The sequence below is a fragment of the Pantherophis guttatus genome, chromosome 1 (assembly GCF_059756535.1).
Source record: "Pantherophis guttatus breed Tessera chromosome 1, ASM5975653v1, whole genome shotgun sequence".
NCBI classification, from domain to species: Eukaryota; Metazoa; Chordata; class Lepidosauria; order Squamata; family Colubridae; genus Pantherophis; species Pantherophis guttatus.
This window is the reverse complement of record NC_142063.1, coordinates 273,703,662-273,723,137: the sequence shown is the minus strand read 5'-3', so window position 1 is coordinate 273,723,137 and position 19,476 is coordinate 273,703,662. Positions and strand designations below refer to the sequence as shown.

At 40.9% G+C, this 19,476-nt stretch overlaps 1 long non-coding RNA gene across 2 annotated transcripts in view; it reads left to right on the top strand.

Moving 5' to 3' along the window:
• The window catches only part of LOC117672043 (uncharacterized), a 55,355-nt gene that overhangs the window by 4,011 nt on the left and 31,868 nt on the right, over nt 1–19,476 (top strand). The window contains exons 2-3 of one of the 2 annotated variants that reach the window (XR_015731442.1): nt 1,129–3,171; nt 4,594–4,861. This is a non-coding gene — a long non-coding RNA (uncharacterized LOC117672043). Of the gene's footprint in view, nt 1–1,128; nt 3,172–4,593; nt 4,862–19,476 lie in introns of those variants that run through there. The other variant, XR_004593104.3, reaches the window with a different exon arrangement.

The following is a 19,476-nucleotide window of genomic DNA, read 5'->3' as shown; positions in this document are numbered from 1 at the left end:
CTTCTTCATAGCTGAATAACCAATAGAAACAAAACAAAACAAAACAAAAAAAAGCCTTGATTGATTGCATCCTGCAGACTGTCATCCGGTAAATGATCTTTTAAGCTGCAGCTGCAGCATCCTCAAAAGAATTAAGCTGAAGGAGGCACCCTGGAACTTCTGCCCCACAGGCAGTGCCCTAGTTTGACACTGCAGGTGATCACGACTCTTGTTCTAGCTTTGTGAGAAAGAGAGAATAGCTTCACTCAGCCACACCATCTCTTAAGCGATCACTTGCTAATCTAAAAAGGCCCTAAGGCATTCATACTGAATGTGTTCCAACTAGTCAAAATCAACTTTCCCCAAAGGTGTTAAGAAGGTAAGTCCCACAATTCCCAAACCAACATGGCCTTTGATGGTATTTAAATATGGGCAACCTGAAGATCAGTATCTTTGCAACACTCTTTTTTGACAGTGGGCAAAAGGAAGCCTATGTAGCCTCAACATCATTTGCCTTGTTTAAGCTATTGTTTTGTTTTCTGGTTTTTTAAAAAAAAATCTTCAACCATTCTTAGCATAGATTATAACCTTTTTTAAAAAAAACAGTGTCACGCACAACACTGGCATTTTTACTGAGGCACCCACTGTTATCACAAGCTTTGTTCCTCCCTTGATAGTTACCTGATGCAACTATAGATGCTTCGTTGGGAGGTTACTGATATATTAGTTTAAAAACTAATTCTCAATCCTGCTTGTGGAAGCATGAAGGTGCTTTGCTGTTTTTGAGGGGCTTTGGTGTTTCCTTACTAGACAACTGAGACAATCTATAGCAGTGATGGCTAACCTTTTCGGTGCTGAGTGCTGAGTGCTGAAAGCACACGCTGCAATGCATGCACCACCCCCATGTGTGCCCAACCCTGTGCATGCATGTGCATCTCCTGCATGCACTCGCACCCCACGCATGCACGGCAGAGACCTGAAAACCAACTGGCCGGTGGGAGGCGCGCACGCATGCATGGCGGAGCTGAACTGGGGTGATGGCTGGCGTGCCCGCAGAGAGGGCTTTAGGTTTGCCATCACCTAGGTTTGCCATCACGGATCTATAGTCGTCCTTAGTTGGAAGTGGCATTTTCTTTTCTTTTTTTCCAGGATAAAGCTTCCTGTCTCAACAGTCTAAGGACCCTTAAGAGTGAACTTGGATGATGCATTCAAGGATGGTGATCTGCTCAACTCTACTCAACTCTGATTGGTCAGGGAAATTTGCCGCAGACATGTCTTTCCCTGTCCAATCACTGGGCACTGGGCCTCCATGGCATTATTTTGACTTTAGCTGCAGTAGAATGGCCATGTGGAAATGTCAGACTCTCAGAAGAATGGTAGACTTGTCCATCTGGAATCCTACTTGAAGTATGTGTATATTGTATGTGCATGTGTGTATTGAGAAAATCTAAAATAGGGAAGCATGTGTGACAAACAGGCACACAAATACATACATGGATGTGATGTGGGGTTGTGCAAGAGGAGCCTCTTTGCTTGATCAAAGTTGATTAAGATTGAGTGGAAGGAGAAAGGGGGGAAAAAGGATCCAGAAACACAAACAGGACAGAAAACTCTCTGATTCAGACTTTCTGCTGTCTATTTTGAATGGGTTCTTTCAATCATTCAGGCAGATGTTTGGGGATTGGGTTCAACATAGGAATAATAAACTTCTGTGGCTGCTATCTAAAAGTCTTACAGATTATTTCATGTCAGCTTCTCACAAAAAGCACAGAGTCAATTCAAAAAAGTCTAAGTAAAAATAATAATAATTATTATACTTTGCCCCTTCAATCCTGCCCTATCAGATGCTCATGAGAGTGGTTGGTGGTTACTTTTTCCTTAAGTAGGTGATACCAGGTAGGTGGCTGGCTATCAGGAATCTACCAATCACTATCCTGAAACAGCCATGTAACCCAAAGTTTAAGGACAGGACCACTATCTGGCCTTGTTGCTGAGATGAGACAAAGGACAGGTTTTGTGGGCAGTAAAATTTATATCCGTTCTCTTTCCTCATCTTTCCTCTACTTCCAGCATAGATGGGCAGTAATTTCTATATATATATATTCCAGTTACTTAAGGATTATGGAGATCAAAGTGTCATATGGGTGGAAAGTTTTAAAAAGTTTGGTCCATGGTTAAGTAGATACATCAAGGTAGTATCCTGCTTTTTCTCAAAGAGGCTCATATATGCGGGAGGTGTCCCATTTCATCTTCCCAGCAGTCCTATGTAATTTGAATGAAGATGATTGTCCACAGCCGTCACTCTTAAATGATTTAGGTGAGTAAGGACGTAATTCAGGTGCAAGCTGACACCAGCACACACTGACTCTTCAGGCTATTCCCCTTTCTCCCCCCCCCCATGCTCAAAGTTATCTCCTGAGTTCTGAACACAAGATGAATGAGTGGGATGAATAAAAAATATATGTATTTTTAAATAATTCTTCTTCTCAGTGGCTTGTAGGATTTCTTTATCATTCCTGCTCCTTTCTTCTGCCAGAGAAGAAATGGCAGACTGGAATGGCTCCATAAAAAAAAGGAGCCCATGACTGTGGCAAAGAACAAAAAGCTGGTGAGTAGGCCATCTCTTCAAACTTTTCTGGACAAGGAAAGGACTTAAGATTGCCCACAAGTGTTCCAGACGGTTGCTCCTCATGAGGAGACCAAAAAAATAGAAGTCTCCAGAGGATTTAATGCTCAGGGAGACAAGGGAATAGCTACGTCAGGCCTGGAAGCCATCCATCTTTTTCGTTGGATCTTCAGGCTTGCCACATTGACTACTGTGGGAAACTGGGTGGGGGCATTGTATGGAGCCAGGGTGATATATAGTCATAATAACATTCCTTTTTCAGAAAGTCAAAGACATCTTGCCCTGCACCTGGATGGCTGGAACTGGGAGGCATCTCCAGTTGGGACGGTGCTTTATGATGTGCCAATATGACATCTCTAATAAAATGGAACTTTGAGGAAACTCAAGCTCCAGAGTTTTCTTTCATTGAGGGTGTTGCTTGGAACCCTGACAAGCTATCTTGTTCAAACTGCACTTGGCACTTTTGAAAGAACCCATACTTCCTTTTCTAAACATTTTTGGAAATCGCTTGTTAACTGCTTTTCAGCTATTGGAAACTTTCGTATTGACAAGTCTGACAGCATCAGGTAAGTTTTCTTTCAATCATTAGCAAAATTAAGTTTTAACTACAGGTTTAAGAACTTTCTTTTGGAATAAATAACCGAAAAAAAAAAAAACCCTGATTAAAACTTTGATTTTAGAAAGTTACAAATGGACTAAAGGGGCAAATAAATTTGAAACAAGATTTTGGAATTAATTATAAAGAATCCTACCCATGGGAAAATGTCTTTGTTTTGATTTTTTAAAAAGTATTTTTTAAAAAACTGGACATTAGAGGGAACTAAGGATTATACAGGTAGTCTTCGACTTACAAGTTAGTTTAGTGACTGTTCAAAGTTACAACGGCACTGAAAAAAGTGACTTATGACCATTTTTCATACTTATGACCACTGCAGCATCTCCCATGATCACATGATCAAAATTTGGATGCTTGCCAACTGGTTCATATTTATGATTGTTGTAATGTCCCAGGGTCATGTGATCACCTTTCACAAACTTCTGACAAACAAAGTCAATGGGGAAGCCAGATTCCCTTAGCAACCATGTTACTAGGACCTGGTTTGTGGGGGCAATAAACTGACTTTGTATAAAAAAGAACACCTCTGGGGTGGGGTGGGGGGGGCGAAAGCCCTACTAAGCAGGTATATACAAAATATGAAGGCTATTGCTTAACGCATTGTAAGCCTCTCTGAGTCTCTGGAAAAGGGCAGCATATAAATCAAACCAATAAATAAATAAATAAATACTAATTTAATTACTGCAGTGATTCACTTAACAAATACGCCAAGAAATGGAAAATGGGGCAAAATTCACTTAACAAATGTCTCACTTACCAACCAAAAATTTTGGGCTCAATTATGGTGGTAAGTAATTAAAAGAACACTCAATCCTACAATTACAAAATGGAGCAAATTATTCTAACATTGAAAATATTAAAGCACTTTTTTTAAAAAAAAATGGTCCCTGAACTTGGTATTAATATTGTCAACACAGACATCTGCCTCTATGGAGAAACTATGTCTAAAAGATGTTATGGAAGAGGAACAGGTTTTACCTGACAAGACTGAGACTGAGTTGAAAGTAGATTTACAAATGATAGGCTAGAAGAATTATATGGAAAAAGATATTACACTGGACATACAAAAGAGACTGGCTGATGTTTTAATAATTAAAAGGGATATAGAAACAATAAACCAAGAGAGTGACCTATATTGAATTTATAGAAGAGGCTGGTGAGAGGAATCTTGTGACAAGGGACAAAAAAATGAAAAGAAATTAAGTTTGATGATGTTATTTGAATGGAATAATGATCAAAAGGAAGGAATATAAAGTTGGTTTATTTGAGCAAGGTTGACTGATAATAGATAAGTTGTTATTTCTGGCAAACCTTAATGAACTTTTGCTGATACTCAGACTGAAATGACTGTGCTTTATGGATTTCTTTATAGATAAGAGATGAAGTATGAGAAGATATCATTTTGTACATTTTACAAGGAGGGGATAAATTACTTTGAAGTTTGGAAATCACTTCTTTAGATATATATTTTTTATTATATTCTTGCTTTTTTATTCCTCTTCTCCATTTCTCTTATTTTTTTTCTCTTTTTGCTGCACCTTCTATTCTTTCTATTCTTTTATATATTTTTAGATTGTATTAGTTTTTACTAGTGTAATTATGATCTTTAATAATAAAAAAACAACTATTAAAAAGAAACAGAATTCTAATTGCACCTTCTAGTATTTTGCACCCATTTCTTACTCATTCAGAGGGCCAGCATGTTTGTGGTTTGGTGAATAAATGGAAGTGTTCCACATCTGAGAAGAAGAAGAAAATCTCCCTCGTGTAAATTAAGTCATTTTACTATCCAGCGCTATCAGTTTGATGTATTATTTATTGTATCAAGATACAAGCCTTTTCAAAGTAATGGTTGTTTTTTAAGCCACAGTACAATCTCAAAGCAGCATTTAATAGCCCGATATTCTGCCACAGAAGTCTACTTTTCTGCCCATCCTAAATGTACTTTCGTGATCAGGCAAAGATAGAGTTATTTTGTCTGAGGCAGCTTCCCTTCCTGTTGGGGGCATGACTGTAAAGGTTCTTCTGAAGCAGAATTAGGAAGCACAGGGAAGACTTTATGTTTTTTAACAAGCAAGAATAGTGATGAGCCCTCGAATGGGGGATTGTCTGCTAAGATAAACAACCTGCCACGAGTTTCTCTCCGGCTGGTTTTGACGCTAGACAAAAGGTTGGTTTCACACAGCTAGAGAAAACTTTCCATCATCTTTGTGGCTTTCAGTCTCTGACAGGTTGTATAAACACTAATCTGTAGGCATTTAAAAAAAAAAAAAAGACTCCTGCTATGGCAAAGATTTGTGTCAGTTGGTGGATTCTATTTATTTCTGTAGCGGGAAAAGATCAAGAGGGCCTGTTATTAAAAGCGTAAACTCCAGGTTCAGGGAGAGAGCAAGATCTGGATTCTGTGAAGTATTTAGAAAATGACTTCTTGTCATACAGTAGGCAGTCCAGCATTAGAAATAGGACCAGCCTTATCAAAAGAAGTCTGATCTCAGATGGCTCCTCCGGGGCCATCATTAAAGGGCCATTATTAATCAACTGCATCTTCTCATACGGTAGTTGGAAGGGACCTTGGAGGTCTTCTTGTTCAGGAAACCCTATACAATTTCAGACCAATGGTTGTCTGAAAACCTCTAGTGATGGAGCACCCATAACTTCTAAAGGCAAGTCCTTCCACTGATTAATTGTTCTAACTATAGGAAGTTTCTCCTTATTTCTAGGTTCCTCCTTGATTAGTTTCTATCCATTGCCTTTTGTTCTGTGCTTTGGAGCGGGGTGAAATCTACTTACCTTCCCAACTGGTTCGGCAGTGCATGCTTTGCTCATGCATGCATGCACATCACATGCACGTGTGGACCCTCTGCGCATGCGCAAACCCTTCTACGCATGCACAAACCCTTCTATGCATGTGCAAATCCTTCTGCGCGTGCACAGAGAGTAAAAAATTGATTACTTCCTGGTTAAAACCAGGAAGTAACGATGACCGTGTGGGTAGGCGGAGCCTCATGCCGCCATCGCTACCGGTTCTCAAAACCACCGGCCGCCATCGCTACCGGTTCAGCAAAACCGGTCCAAACCGGGAGCATATAACCCCTGCTTTGGAGAATAGGTTGACCGCATCTTCTTTGTGGCAGCCCCTTAGATATTGGAACACTTCTATCATGTCACCCCTAATCCTTCTTTTCATTACACTAGACATATCTATTCCTGCAACTGTCCTTCGTATGTTTTAGTCATTTGGCAATTAAGAGTGTAAGGGATATGGAGGAGAAATGACAACAGTGACATCAGGACTATCTTAGACTTTTGAGGGCTCTGCCAGGGTTTGTTTTTCAAGAAGTAGACATGACCTGGATAGAAATAGTTGGATTTTAATAAAAATAATAATAATAGAATAATAAAAGTTCTCTCCATTTATTTAACCATTTCCTTTGTCTATCATATTAAAATGGAATTTGGTGGCATCCATTGAGGAATCCAAGTTTGAGTCTTTGAGACGTTAATTGTCATGCTGCGTTTATAGATTGTTCCTTACTCTCTGCTTCTAATAAAGTACACACTTTTACTAGCTCCTGTTTCCTATAAGTGGCTCAAGTAATGAGTCATACAATTCTATTCAGGTTTATTTGGAAGCAAATCCCACAGAATTGAAAGGAGGTACTTCCTAGGACATTGTGCCAAGATTTGGTATCTCGGGAGTCTAATATTGCAATTGGGACACTATATATTCATGTTGGAAGAAACCAAATCTCATGTAAGGTAACAAACATTTAAGCATCCTTCATTGAATGGATGCTGTCAGTTCTCTAAATGCTACTCAGTCAGCACAGATACAGATAGTCCTTGACTTACAACCAATTCATTTAGTGACTGTACAAAGTTTAGTGGCACTGAAAAAAGTGAGATATGATCGGTCCTTACACTTATGACTGTCACAGCAGCCATACAGCCACTTGATCAAAATGTGGGTGCCTGGCAACTGGCAAATATTTATGATGGTTGCAGAGTCCCTGGGTCATGTGGTCGCCATTTTTGACCTTCGCAGCTGCCATCTGACAAAGTCAATGGTGGAAGTCAGATTCTGTCAACAACCATGTGATTCACTTAACTGCAATGATTTGCTTAACAACCATGGCAAAAAAAGTTGTAAAATCAGGCACGATTCACTTAACAATTGCCTTGCTTGGTAACATAAATTCTAGACACAATTGTGGTTTTAGGTTGAAGACTGTATCAGGGATGAAATGCTCCCGGTTCGGACCGGATCACCCGATCCGGTAGTGATGGCAGCGGGTGGTTCAGAGAACCGGTAGCAAAAATCCCTGCCCCCCCCCCATGCCCAGCTGAGCCACACAATCATCAGAGGCTTTTTTTTTACTTTTAAAAGCATTTTTTCTACAACCTCTTCAGCCGAAAAAATGCTTTTAAAAGTAAAAAAAAAAGTGTCTGATGATCGTGTGTCTCAGCTGGGATCATCAAAGGCTTTTAAAAGAAAAAAACCCTTTTTTCTTTTAAATGCCTCTGACTATCCAAGCTGAGTTGCCTGATCATTAGAGGCATTTAAAAGAAAAAAAGTCTCTGCCGATCAGGCAACTCAGCTGGGATCATCAGAGCCTTTTGAAAGCATTTTTTTTACAACCTCTTCGCCGAAGAGGTTGTAGAAAAAATGGTTTTAAAAGTAAAAAAAAAAAAAAATTGATCACGCCCACCCAGTCACATTATACCCCTCCCCCACCGCACCAAGCCCACAGAACCAGTAGTAATAAATGTTAGATTTCATCACTGGACTGCATGTATCAAAGTATATGAAAGCTATGATCTATCACTTGAGCAACAAAATATCTACCATCTTGTATTGGGTCAGGCATCACAGTGACAGAGTTCTGGCCATTCAGTGTGGTTCAATATATGTATGTATGCACAAGAATTCTCTCCAGAACCTTTTTCCTTCACTTGATGAATGATAATAGGATAGCGCCTGTGGAAGATCTGAAATGAAATAAAATAATGGCCATGTTCACTTTTGAAAGAGACTGGAGTCCCAAAGAGGCAACTGGACTTTCCGAGATTTTGTTTGAAGACGTTTCGCTTCTCATCCAAGAAGCTTCTTCGGCTCTGAAGAGGCTTCTTGGATGAGAAGCGAAACGTCTTCAAACAAAAAACAGAAAGTCCAGTTGCTTCTTGAAAAAGCACCTTTGGGATAACCATGACATGGATGACTGAGAATCTCCATAGACAAAGAGACTGGAGCTGGTGCAAGAATGGAAAAGAAAATGAAAGCAAGTGGAAGCCTGTAAGGAATTGATAAGTGAAAAGCAAAGCAAGTCCTGAAAAGAATATGTGTTGCCTCTTTAAATGAATAAGTATTGAAGAAAAGAAGCTCAACTATTTGCAGCAAAATGCACTGGGGGGGGGGGTCCCTGCAAACCTCAGATGAATTACTCCTTGCCCGAAGTCTGTTCTGTCTCTTTTGTCCTCAATGTGACCATTCAGGAAAAGCCCAGATATTATCTTGAAGACAATGAATCACAGTGCTTGCTTTAAGTCTAGTTGCCCTACTCCCATTTTGAGATAGAAAGAAAGACTGCACAGTCTTTCCCACAGGCGCCCAAATAGTGTCTGTCCTCATGGGAATATATCACCTTGTCTTGGTGAGATATTTCTCAGCAGCATGAGAGACATCTGCACAATACAGGGGTAATATAGAACTGATTCCTGTTATTGTATTTCTTTTCCACCGGAGTAACTTCTCTGTCTTCGGTTAGCTCTCTCTTATCCCCATGATTCAGCTTTATATATTGGTATGTGGACTGATATACAGTCCTTAAGAGTCTTCCCCAGCTCCCTAGGAAGCTATTGTGTTTGAAGGGAAAACATGGGCTCTTACTTGGCTAGACTCTGCTTGAATGTCCTGCAGCTAGAAGGCAGTTTTGTAGAAACATCTGGAGACACAAGATGATGTTAAATGATAAATTCTAACAGAGATAGCCTTGACAGCCACAGAGAGCTGATGGATTGGGAAGCTGCAAGGCAGTTTTCCATCCTGCAGATGGGAGAATTGTCCCTTATTTGGCCTTTCTTCTAACACAACCATTTGTGCATAAAGCTGTTATAGCAGTGAGACATTATCAGGAAAAGATACATGTCTACTTTGCACCCCCTAATTCAACAGAACAATTTGTCAATATCAACAGCCACCGTGCTGATAAATCAAGCACTTCTTAAATTTTCAGTTGCCATCGGTCATTTATTCTTCATAAATAATTAACTCCCTCATCAAAAATGTTCAGGGTTTATACATTATTCCAGTTTATTCCGGAATTCTGTCTATGGGGCTTTATCATGGTAAATGTGGTTCTGCTTTTCCTTTCTGGGCAAATAATATCACTGCTTTTGGTATAGTTTTACAAACTTGTTACAAATTATAATTATCTCTGCCTTGAATATGGCAGCCCTGCAGAAATCTGGCACTACGATTCCCAGGATTTCCAGTCATGTATTTTTGTGAATGGAGATGTATGAAAGATGAAATGTGGAGCTCATTCAGATCAAAAGGCCAAACATGCAGAAAGGTTTGCCCATGAAACTTTCAGCTTAGGCATTACATGGACATCTTCCAGAATGAAAAGTGCAAAGGAGATGTAACAGATTGTTCTCCATACTCAAGATCAGGGGTGAAATCTAAAATTTGTTACTACCGGTTTTGTGGCGTGGCTTGGTGGTGGTGGTGGGTAATGTGACTGGGTGGGCATGGCCAATTTTGTAAAAAAATGTTTTCAAAAGGCACTGACAATCCAAGCCAGGCTTTTTAAAAAAGCCCCTGAAGATCAGGGAACTCAGCTTGGATCGTCAGAGCATTTAAAAGGGGAAAAAAAGGGGGGGGAGTTCTTTTAAATGCCTTTGACGAGCTGCGCGATCATCAGAGGCTTTTTTTTTTACATTTTTAAAAGCATTTTTTCGGCCGAAGTTGTAGAAAAAATGCTTTTAAAAATTAAAAAAAAAGCCTCTGATGATTGTGCGGCTCAGCTGAGCATGGGGGGGGGGCAGGGATTTTTGCTACTGGTTCTCCGAACCACCTGGCTTCATCGCTACCGGGTCGGGTGATCCGGTCTGAACCGGGAGCATTTCACCCCTGCTAAAGATGGTTCTTATGTGAACTGGATGAAATGAGGCATTCAGGCAGTTGTGAGTAAAGTGTTAATATGGGAGCGGCCAAGCTAGAAAGTGTAAAAATGTATAGGATTCTTGGTCCTTGCAATTTTGTATTATATTTGCACTACAGTTAGGTCTGCACAAAGTAATATCCCAATTCTTTTGGCACACTGAATTAGTCTAGTTGCCAGCTAGACTCAAATTGGGAAAGGATTCATTCTGTAGATATGTGAATATGTGAACAGCTGGAAGCTTTAGTTCAGAAAGTGAATAGTAAACATTATAAACAGCATTTGTTCCTACATGTATGAACTAAAAAAAAAAGCACTGGGGTGATTTTGTGGTGGTCACTATAACAAGGGGAAGGGGAAGATGAATGGTAAGTACACTGAAATATAGCTAAAAAGCATTTTGATCCAGGTAAAGAAATTCAAAGATGAAGGGAAAGTTTCTATACTGGTACTACTTTCAAGATCAAGAAACCTAGGTATAAAGATCCATCAGCATTCATATCTCATTGCAAATAACCCTGAACAGCACACCCTGAAATGAGTTGTGAGCTACCCACAGTTTGGTTCAAGAAGGTAGCTATATAAGTATTCGATCAGAGGTGCGTTGAGATGGATTATTCTTTTGATTCACAAAACTACCATCTGTAGGAATTTTTGAAGTATTTTCAAGGGCAGCATCACACAAACTATATTATAGTAATTAAATCATAGTCAGTCCAGATATATATATATAGACCATTGGATATCCCAAAATAATTTCAACTCATGAGTTTATTCCTTTGTATATTTCTGACTAATCACATCTTTATTTTGGAGTTGTTGTTTTTAGTCAGCACAGATTCCTTAACATCTTACACTCGTTCATTTCAGATTGCCTTGCTTATTCTCATCTTGCAATCAAGAACTCCTATTGTAACTAGTCAGAAGATGCCTGTGATTCAGTGGTTAGAGCTGGACTTTATTTTCTTGAAATTATAATTAAAACAAAGAGTCAGTTTAGTGTAGTGGTTACAAACTGGGAGGCTATGAGTCCAAGTCCCACCCTTAGGCACAAAACCAGCTGGATGACCTTGGGCCAGCCATTTCTCTTAGCCCTAGAAAGAAAGCAACGGCAAACTACTACTGAAAAACCTTGGCAAGAAAACTCCAGGGACTTATCCGGGCAGCCTTCAAGAATAGGACATGACTGAACAGTAGAAAAGCATCCGTATCTGTTTGCTTCCATATTTACTGGCTTGCTCACAATGTAGGAATTTCAGAAAGTTAAGCATGGGCTTAAAATGTCTCCTTGTTACCTTTCCTCTAAAGAAATCTGCCAGTTTTGTTGGGCTCGGTCAATATTTGAGGTGGGCAAGAGGATTTGAGTTACCTTAAGTAACCAAAGAGATAAGCTTTTCCTTTGCCTCCTTATTCTTAAAAAGTACCAAAGAAAGAAAACATGTCAGTTTAAATTGAAATAAAAATCTACTCTGATTCATGTCATCTAGCCTCCCATCCCTGCTTATAGCTGAAGTTAGAGGCTGGCTACTCGCCCAGATGTAATGCCAACATCTTATTTGAAGGAATAGAGGCCTGATCTGCATTCATCTCTCATTCTCATCCAACAAAGGCAATTCTTTAATCAGGGCAATGCAGGTGTTTTCCTTTCCCTTCCCCACCCCTTCCAGTCCTTGCAAAGAAAATGCATCTGCTTAAACAGCCAAAGACTTCTAAAACCCTCTGGCTAAGTGTGACATAGCTCAAAACAAAACAAAACCAAAATCTTAAACTTAAATGCTGTGAGGGATGAAAAGCAGGGGTGAAATGCTCCTGGTTCAGACCGATCCAGTAGCAATTGTGGCAGGTGGTTGGGAGAACCGGTAGCAATGGCGGCGCGAGGGTCCGCCCACCCGTCCGGGTGTCATTACTTCCTGGTTTTAACCAGGAAGTAATATGTTTTTTACTATGTTTTTTACTCTCTGTGCGTGCGCAGGTTTTGCGCATGTGCAGAGGGTCTGCATGCAAACGAAGCGAGCGTGTGCGTGTAGCGCATGCACTTCCAAACCGGTAAGGAAGGTAAGTAGATTTCACCCCTGGTAAAAAGAAACACTACCATATCTTGGAGAATGTATCAAAGCCAAATATAATATGTAGATGATGCTGCAAAATAATTGGGAAAAACTATCTCCTTGCTTATAATGGAACATACATTTGCCTTCTTTATAGAGTTTTCTGGCATGACTCTAGGAATCTGTGCACAATTAATATCTAAGAAGAATTGTTGGCTCCTAATGTAAGATGGAGATGAAATACTTATATTAAGTGGGAGTGGATTAATTTATTGGCATGTCCAATTTTTTTTTACCCTTAGGCCAAATAAATTGTATATTTCAAAAGCTCACATAGTCTTACCTAGTAGACGACACGGGTTCCTATTGCAGGAGAACCCACGGCTTTAGAATGGATTTGTTAGAATTTAATTTTTTTGCTTTCAGTTATTATCTCATGGAGAGGAGCCAAATGAGATCTCTTCATCTCAACTCAAAATGAAGATAATAAATTAGCAAGAAAATAAAAATATATAAATTGGAGATACACCAAGTATGGCTTTATCAGGTGCTGGGCCAATGGAAAGAAAGTATGTCTGGGAGTTGTGAAATTCTTGGCGGAGATACTTGGGCTTGCATTGCTGACAAATCAGAAATGTCTACTGTTGCTCAATCATTCCTCTCTCCTCCCTCTTTGCTATCCTGGAATACTCGTCAGAATATTCCAGTAATTTTTTTAAAAAAAAATCCTTGCTCATATCACCGGAGATTTTCCACTGGCAATAAAAATAAAACAAAATGCTGGATGATTTACTTTTGTCCTGAAAACAAACAAGGAATGAACAACATAAATGCATTGAGCCAGGGGTGTCAAACTCGGGCTGGATGCGTCATGTGCTGGCCACGCCCACCCCCAGTTTAGCGAAGGGGGAAAAAGTTGTGATACATCACATGACAACAATGTGTCATCGCAAGTTTGACACCCCTGCCCTAGGCAGAAACATCCACTGGGAGAAGAAGGGGGTGTGGAGCAGGGGTGGGTTCTACTTACCTTTACTACCAGTTTGTAGCAGGGCCGCGCGCGTGTGTGCTCTTCTGAGCATGCGCAAAAGCATTTTGATGACAGGGTCAGTGGGCGGAGCCTCCCACCGGTTTTACTACTGGTTCTATAGAACCAGTGTGAACCGGGGGCAACCCACCACTGGTGTGGAGGTAAAGGAGGAAAGTGACAAAATCCATTGAGATGTTAGGATGCAAATTCTGCTGCCCATCTTGGATCTTGCATCATGGTGTCACAACACCCATTTCATCATTTTAACATCATTCTGGTTGGAATGGACCTCAATGGATGCACAACCCTTCTTCTCTAACATCACATGTTCATACAGCCTCTTCTACCATGAAAGCAGAATTCCTCTTGAGAAGCTTCATTTTTAAAAAGTTTAAGTAAATTTAAAATTGATGAACCTAATCCACGCTTTTCAAATTTGTCAAATTTGAAAAAAAAATTCCCAGTTAGAAGCCCCCTCTCCTGAAGTTTCTCCTGTCGTCCAAAAATAAGTGTGTAATTAGTATTGACTGATCAGAATGCTTCTCTATTGGAATTGCTAATGACGGCCATGATAGGATAAACATATTGGTGCTGAATACAACCACCAAATGCTTAAATTTATATGTGAATTATGTTCTAGCTTGGTCACAGATTTTTCTGGCAACATCCCTTAAGCAGAAAATACAGAACAATTAAAACTTGAACCACACGTTTTCTGAATAATTTTTATCCCAGAGCTATGGTCATGGTCATGGGGGATTTCAACCTGCCATCCATCGGTGAGACGTCTGAGGCGGCTCGGGAGTTCATGGCTTCCATGACAGCTCTGGACCTGACCCAGTTAGTTCATGGCCCTACTCACATGGAGGGAAACATGCTGGACCTGGTTTTTGTCTCTGGTCAGTGGATGAGTGATCTTGAGATAGGGGATATAACGATTGAGCCCTTGTCATGGTCAGATCACTCCCTCCTTCACTTTGACCTTTGAACCGCCATACCCCGCCACAGGGAGGCAGAACCGATGAGATGGTTCTGCCCCAGGCACCTGATGGAACCTGATAGGTTCCAGACGGAGCTTGGGCCATTCCCTGAGGCTCTGGCTCACGCCTCAACTGAAGACCTAGTGGCCGCCTGGGATAGGGCGGCCGCAGGAGCTTTGGATTGGGTCGTGCCTTTGCAGCCACTGACCCGGTGCTGGTCTCACCTAGCTCCTTGGTTTACCGAGGAGCTGAGGGAGATGAAATGCCGGAAAAGATGCCTGGAGAGCAGTTGGAGGGCCAGCCTTTCTGAATCCGACCAAACACTGGTAAGGTCTCATATTAAGACTTATCTAGTGGCGATAAAAGCGGCAAAATGTAACTATTTTGCCGCTCTTATTGCATCATCAGATAATCACCCGGCCGCCCTGTTTAGGGTGACCCGCTCCCTGCTCCACCAGGAAGCGCGGGAGGACCCCTTGGAGGATAGAGCCGAGGACTTTGTGCAGTATCTGTATGACAAAATCGCTCAGATTCGGGAAGACTTGGACTCTGACTGGGTAGATTCAGGAGGGATGATGGGGGCAGGTCTTGAGAATGTTATCTGGGAAGAGTTTGATCCTGTGACTCCCGAAGATGTGGACAGGATTCTGGGTAGACTCAGCGCAGCCACGTTTATTGGACTCGTGTCCCTCCTGGTTGGTGCTGGCTTCTCGGGAGGTGAAACGAGGCTGGCTCCAGGGGATTATAAATGCTTCATTGAGTGAGGGTGACTTTCACGCCGCCTTGAAAGAGGCGGTGGTGAGGCCTCTCCTCAAGAAGCCTTCCCTGGACCCGGCAGTGTTAGCAAACTATCGTACAGTCTCCAACCTTTGCTTTGTGGCGAAGGTTGTTGAGAGTGTGGTGGCGCGACAGCTTCCCCAGTACCTGGATGAAACAGTTTATCTGGATCCGTTCCAGTCGGGCTTCAGGCCTGGGTACAGCACGGAAACGGCATTGGTCGCGTTGGTTGATGATCTCTGGAGGGCTCAGGACAGGGGTTGTTCCTCTGTCCTGGTCCTATTAGATCTCTCAGCAGCTTTTGATACCATTGACCATGGAATCATGCTGCACTGGTTGGAAGAGTTGTGGGTGGGGGGCACCATGCTGTGGTGGTTCTCCTCCTTTCTCTCCAACCGGTCGCAGTCTGTGTTGGCAGGGGAGCAGAGGTCGACCCCAAGGCGCCTTATATGTGGGGTGCCACAGGGTCGGTGCTCTCACCCCTTCTGTTCAAGATTTATGTGAAGCCACTGGGTGAGATCATCCGTGGTTTCGGGGTGAAGTACCATCAGGACGCTGATGATACTCAGCCATACATCTCCACCCCAGACCACCCCAATGATGCCCTTGAAGTGATGTCCCGGTGCCTGGAAGCCGTGTGGATCTGGATGGGGAGAAACAGACTCAGGCTCAACCCATCCAAGACTGAGTGGCTGTGGTTTCCGGCATCCCGATATAGTCAGTATCAAAGTACTACATAGACACAACATCAAAACCATATTTTGCACAGATAGAAAGATATCGTCCATTCTGAGAAACCCTAAAGACAAAATAGAATTAGAAGATCAAGGCATATACGAAATCCCGTGTGCTTCCTGCCCATCAACATACATTGGACAGACCAACAGAAGAATGAGTGTGCGCATCGAGGAACACAAAAACTCAATACAAAAGCAAGAACACACATCATCATTAGTTCAACACATAAATACAACAGGACACAATATTAATTTTAATAACACAAAAACAATTGCAAAAATAGAACATCTCAATGGCAGAATAATCAGAGAAGCAATTGAAATAGAAAAAAGACCATATTGCATGAATAAACGGGATGACACTTCACGTCTGCCTACTATTTGGAAACCTGCTCTCATAGATAGACGAATCTTAACACCAAATATAAAACATAGATCAAACATTAATCAAAAAACAAATCCCAACCAAATCATATTCAAACCAGCCACAAAGATGAAGCCCTGCCACCTAGTGGAGAAAAACCGACCATACACCCGAAGCCAAGCCAATAAACACATACTGGGACTCCCAACCAATCAGAATGAAAAGGTGGAGCCATCCCAGACTACCAGCACCAGATTTGAAATAGTAACGGCAGTTACTGCAAAAGACTCCTCACATAAGCCTGATGATGGCAGATGAGATTCTGTCGAAACGTCGCTTCTACCTTTTTAGGGATATATCCACAATTACACGGGAAGAAACCCGAAATATAGTAAGCTGTTGGACAGTATTACTTGGTCTGTTGTGTGGATGTTTGGGTGGTTTAGGGGTGGGGAATTGTGGTAGGTGGGAGTGTGTTTGGGGAGTGTTATGTGTGTTGGACCTGGTCTTTGGGTGTTAAGTGAATTTCGTTGTATGGGTATAGTGTGTATACACGTACAATGACAATAAAGTTATTATTAAGTTATTCCATTGTTTTATCAGCCCACCCCCTACTTTCCTCTTTTTTTATAATAAAGTTTATTTTCATTTTTAAAAATACAATACTTTACATATATACATACAAGGTTATTGCAACTAACGTACACAAATATGCGCCTATACCACTAATACAATCCATTTCATTTCCCTCTCTTTTCTTTCACCCAATTATACCATAAATTCCAACATTTGTAATAATCAGAATCTTTTTGGTTCCTAAGTAATTTCGTTAACCAGTCTGCCTCTGTGCATTCTGTAATTTCCAAATCAATTTATTTTCTGTGGGTATTAATTCGTTTTTCCATTCTTGTGCGTATAGTATCCTAGCTGCAGTAATGATGTGGAGAATCAAATACCATTTTTCCTTAGTTATTTTGTCTGGTTTCATTCCTAATAAAAAAATCTCTGGTTTCAGCTCTATATTATATCCTGTAATTTCCACCATCCAGTTCCGAACCTTGGACCAATATTTGCCTGCTTTGGGGCATGTCCACCATTGGTGGTAGTACGTCCCACAACCATTCCCACACTTCCAGCATGCCGGAGAAACTCCCGGGAACATTCTTGCGATTCTTGCCGGGGGGATATGCCAACGATAGACCATTTTATAAATATTTTCCTTGTAGGGGGTTGACAAAGTAAGTTTCATATTCCTATTCCATATCTCATCCCATTTATCCAGATTTGGAGAAAATCCGAGGTTCTTCCCCCAGGCAATCATAGTGTCCTTAATCACCTCCTCACCAATCCATCGTGATACTAAAAACCGGTAGCACCTTGAAAGTAATTTCTTTTCAATTCCCAATAAGATTTTATCTAACTCCTGTAGTGACCTATATATTCCCTCCTTTCTTTAGTCCCTTCTGACTCTCGATTGTATTTGGGCATACGCCCACCAGTCTACCTTTTTGCCCTGTTTTGTAAGCTCCTCTCGGGTCTTCAATTCCCCTTGAGGGTCAAGCAAATCCTTATAAGTCAATGGTATTTCCTTATTATATATTGTCGCATGTGTTACTGCCTCTAATGGGGCAAACCAAATCGGAATCATTGAATAATGCCTGTTCCGGACTCTTTCCCAAGATTCTAATAATATTCTCCGGAGGTAGTGTCTCTTAAACTGTCCACATTTCTTGCCCCTCTCCCTCCCTCCATAGAAAATGGTGCCAACCTTGACACAAATCATAACCCTCCAATGTAAGAGTCCTCTTCCTATTTAAAAGCATCCAATCTCTGATCCAAGTTAAATTAGCCGCTTTCTTGAAGGGCAAGGCAGTTCATTTGATTCTATTTTGTGTGAGAGGATAGATGGCAGATCCACCACGACTAGACCAGATTTTGGTTGGATCCAGCAGGGCAATTACTCATATAGTCTTATTTTATTCTGATTGTTTTTCTTATAGTTAAGCCAGTAAGATTCACATTGTAGTGATAAAATATTTGGCAAACTGGATTGACTCAGCAGTGCTGGAAGCATTGCTTTAAAAAAAAAACACTCTCACAATGTTTAGCTCTCTTGAAATCTCAGTGTGATAAGTCTGGCCATATGCTGCTGATTGAGAAGTGCATACATCACGGCATCCATACAAATAAAACAAGTCTATGATTCCAGAACATTCTTATTGTTAGCTGCACTTCCTAACTCATGCTGCATTTACTTTAGGCATCTACATTGATTTTTCTTAATTCTTAGATTGAAATCTGTGGTGAAAGAGCTTGAGGAGAAAGATAAAACTGTCACTGTAATAAATAAATGGAAGTTGAGAACAATGGAAAGAGAGAGCTGTGTTTCTTCTTCGCACCAAAAATTACAATATTTGGCATCCCTTTGGCTATATTTTTGAGGCAACTGAAACTGCAAGCCAAAAATGTGTTTTATCAAAGTAACATTTCAAATTCAGATAAGAAAGAGAGAAACAATGCCAAAAGTCTTCCACTTAACAGCTGGGGAAGAGGCCAGAGGCTAGATCTTATTACTATATTATACATTATTTTATTGGTTTCTATTCTCATTTCAAGAATAGTGACTCAGCTCAGAAACTTACTTTTGTCCACTACACCAAAACAGGTCAACTCAGAAGAGCATGGATGAAATGAGTCTTCTTAACTTAACAGTAACAGAGTTGAACTTGGAAGGGACCTTGGAGGTCATCTAGTCCAACCCACTACTCATGCTGCTCACACTGTTCATGCTGTACTAGGGATTCGAACCACCGAACTGCTGACCTTTCTGATCGACAAGCTCAGTGTCTTAGCCACTTGATCCACCTAGTCAGGCTCTTCGTTCATGCGTGGTGAAAGGTGGTTATGATAAGCACCGATATTGCTTATTCGATTTTGCTGTTCTATCTATCTTATCAATATGCTTGACAGGTTTTATAGCTTTGCATAATGTATAAACCCAGTTTTTTGTGATTGTTCAATAAGCCAGGATTAAAATAATCATAGGTTAGCTTTCTGTACAAATACATAGAATCATACAATAGTTTCCTGCACTCATAGTCTAAGTATCTCAGGAGAGAAAAACCTTTTGAGTTTCTGGGCTGAGAAGATAAATTC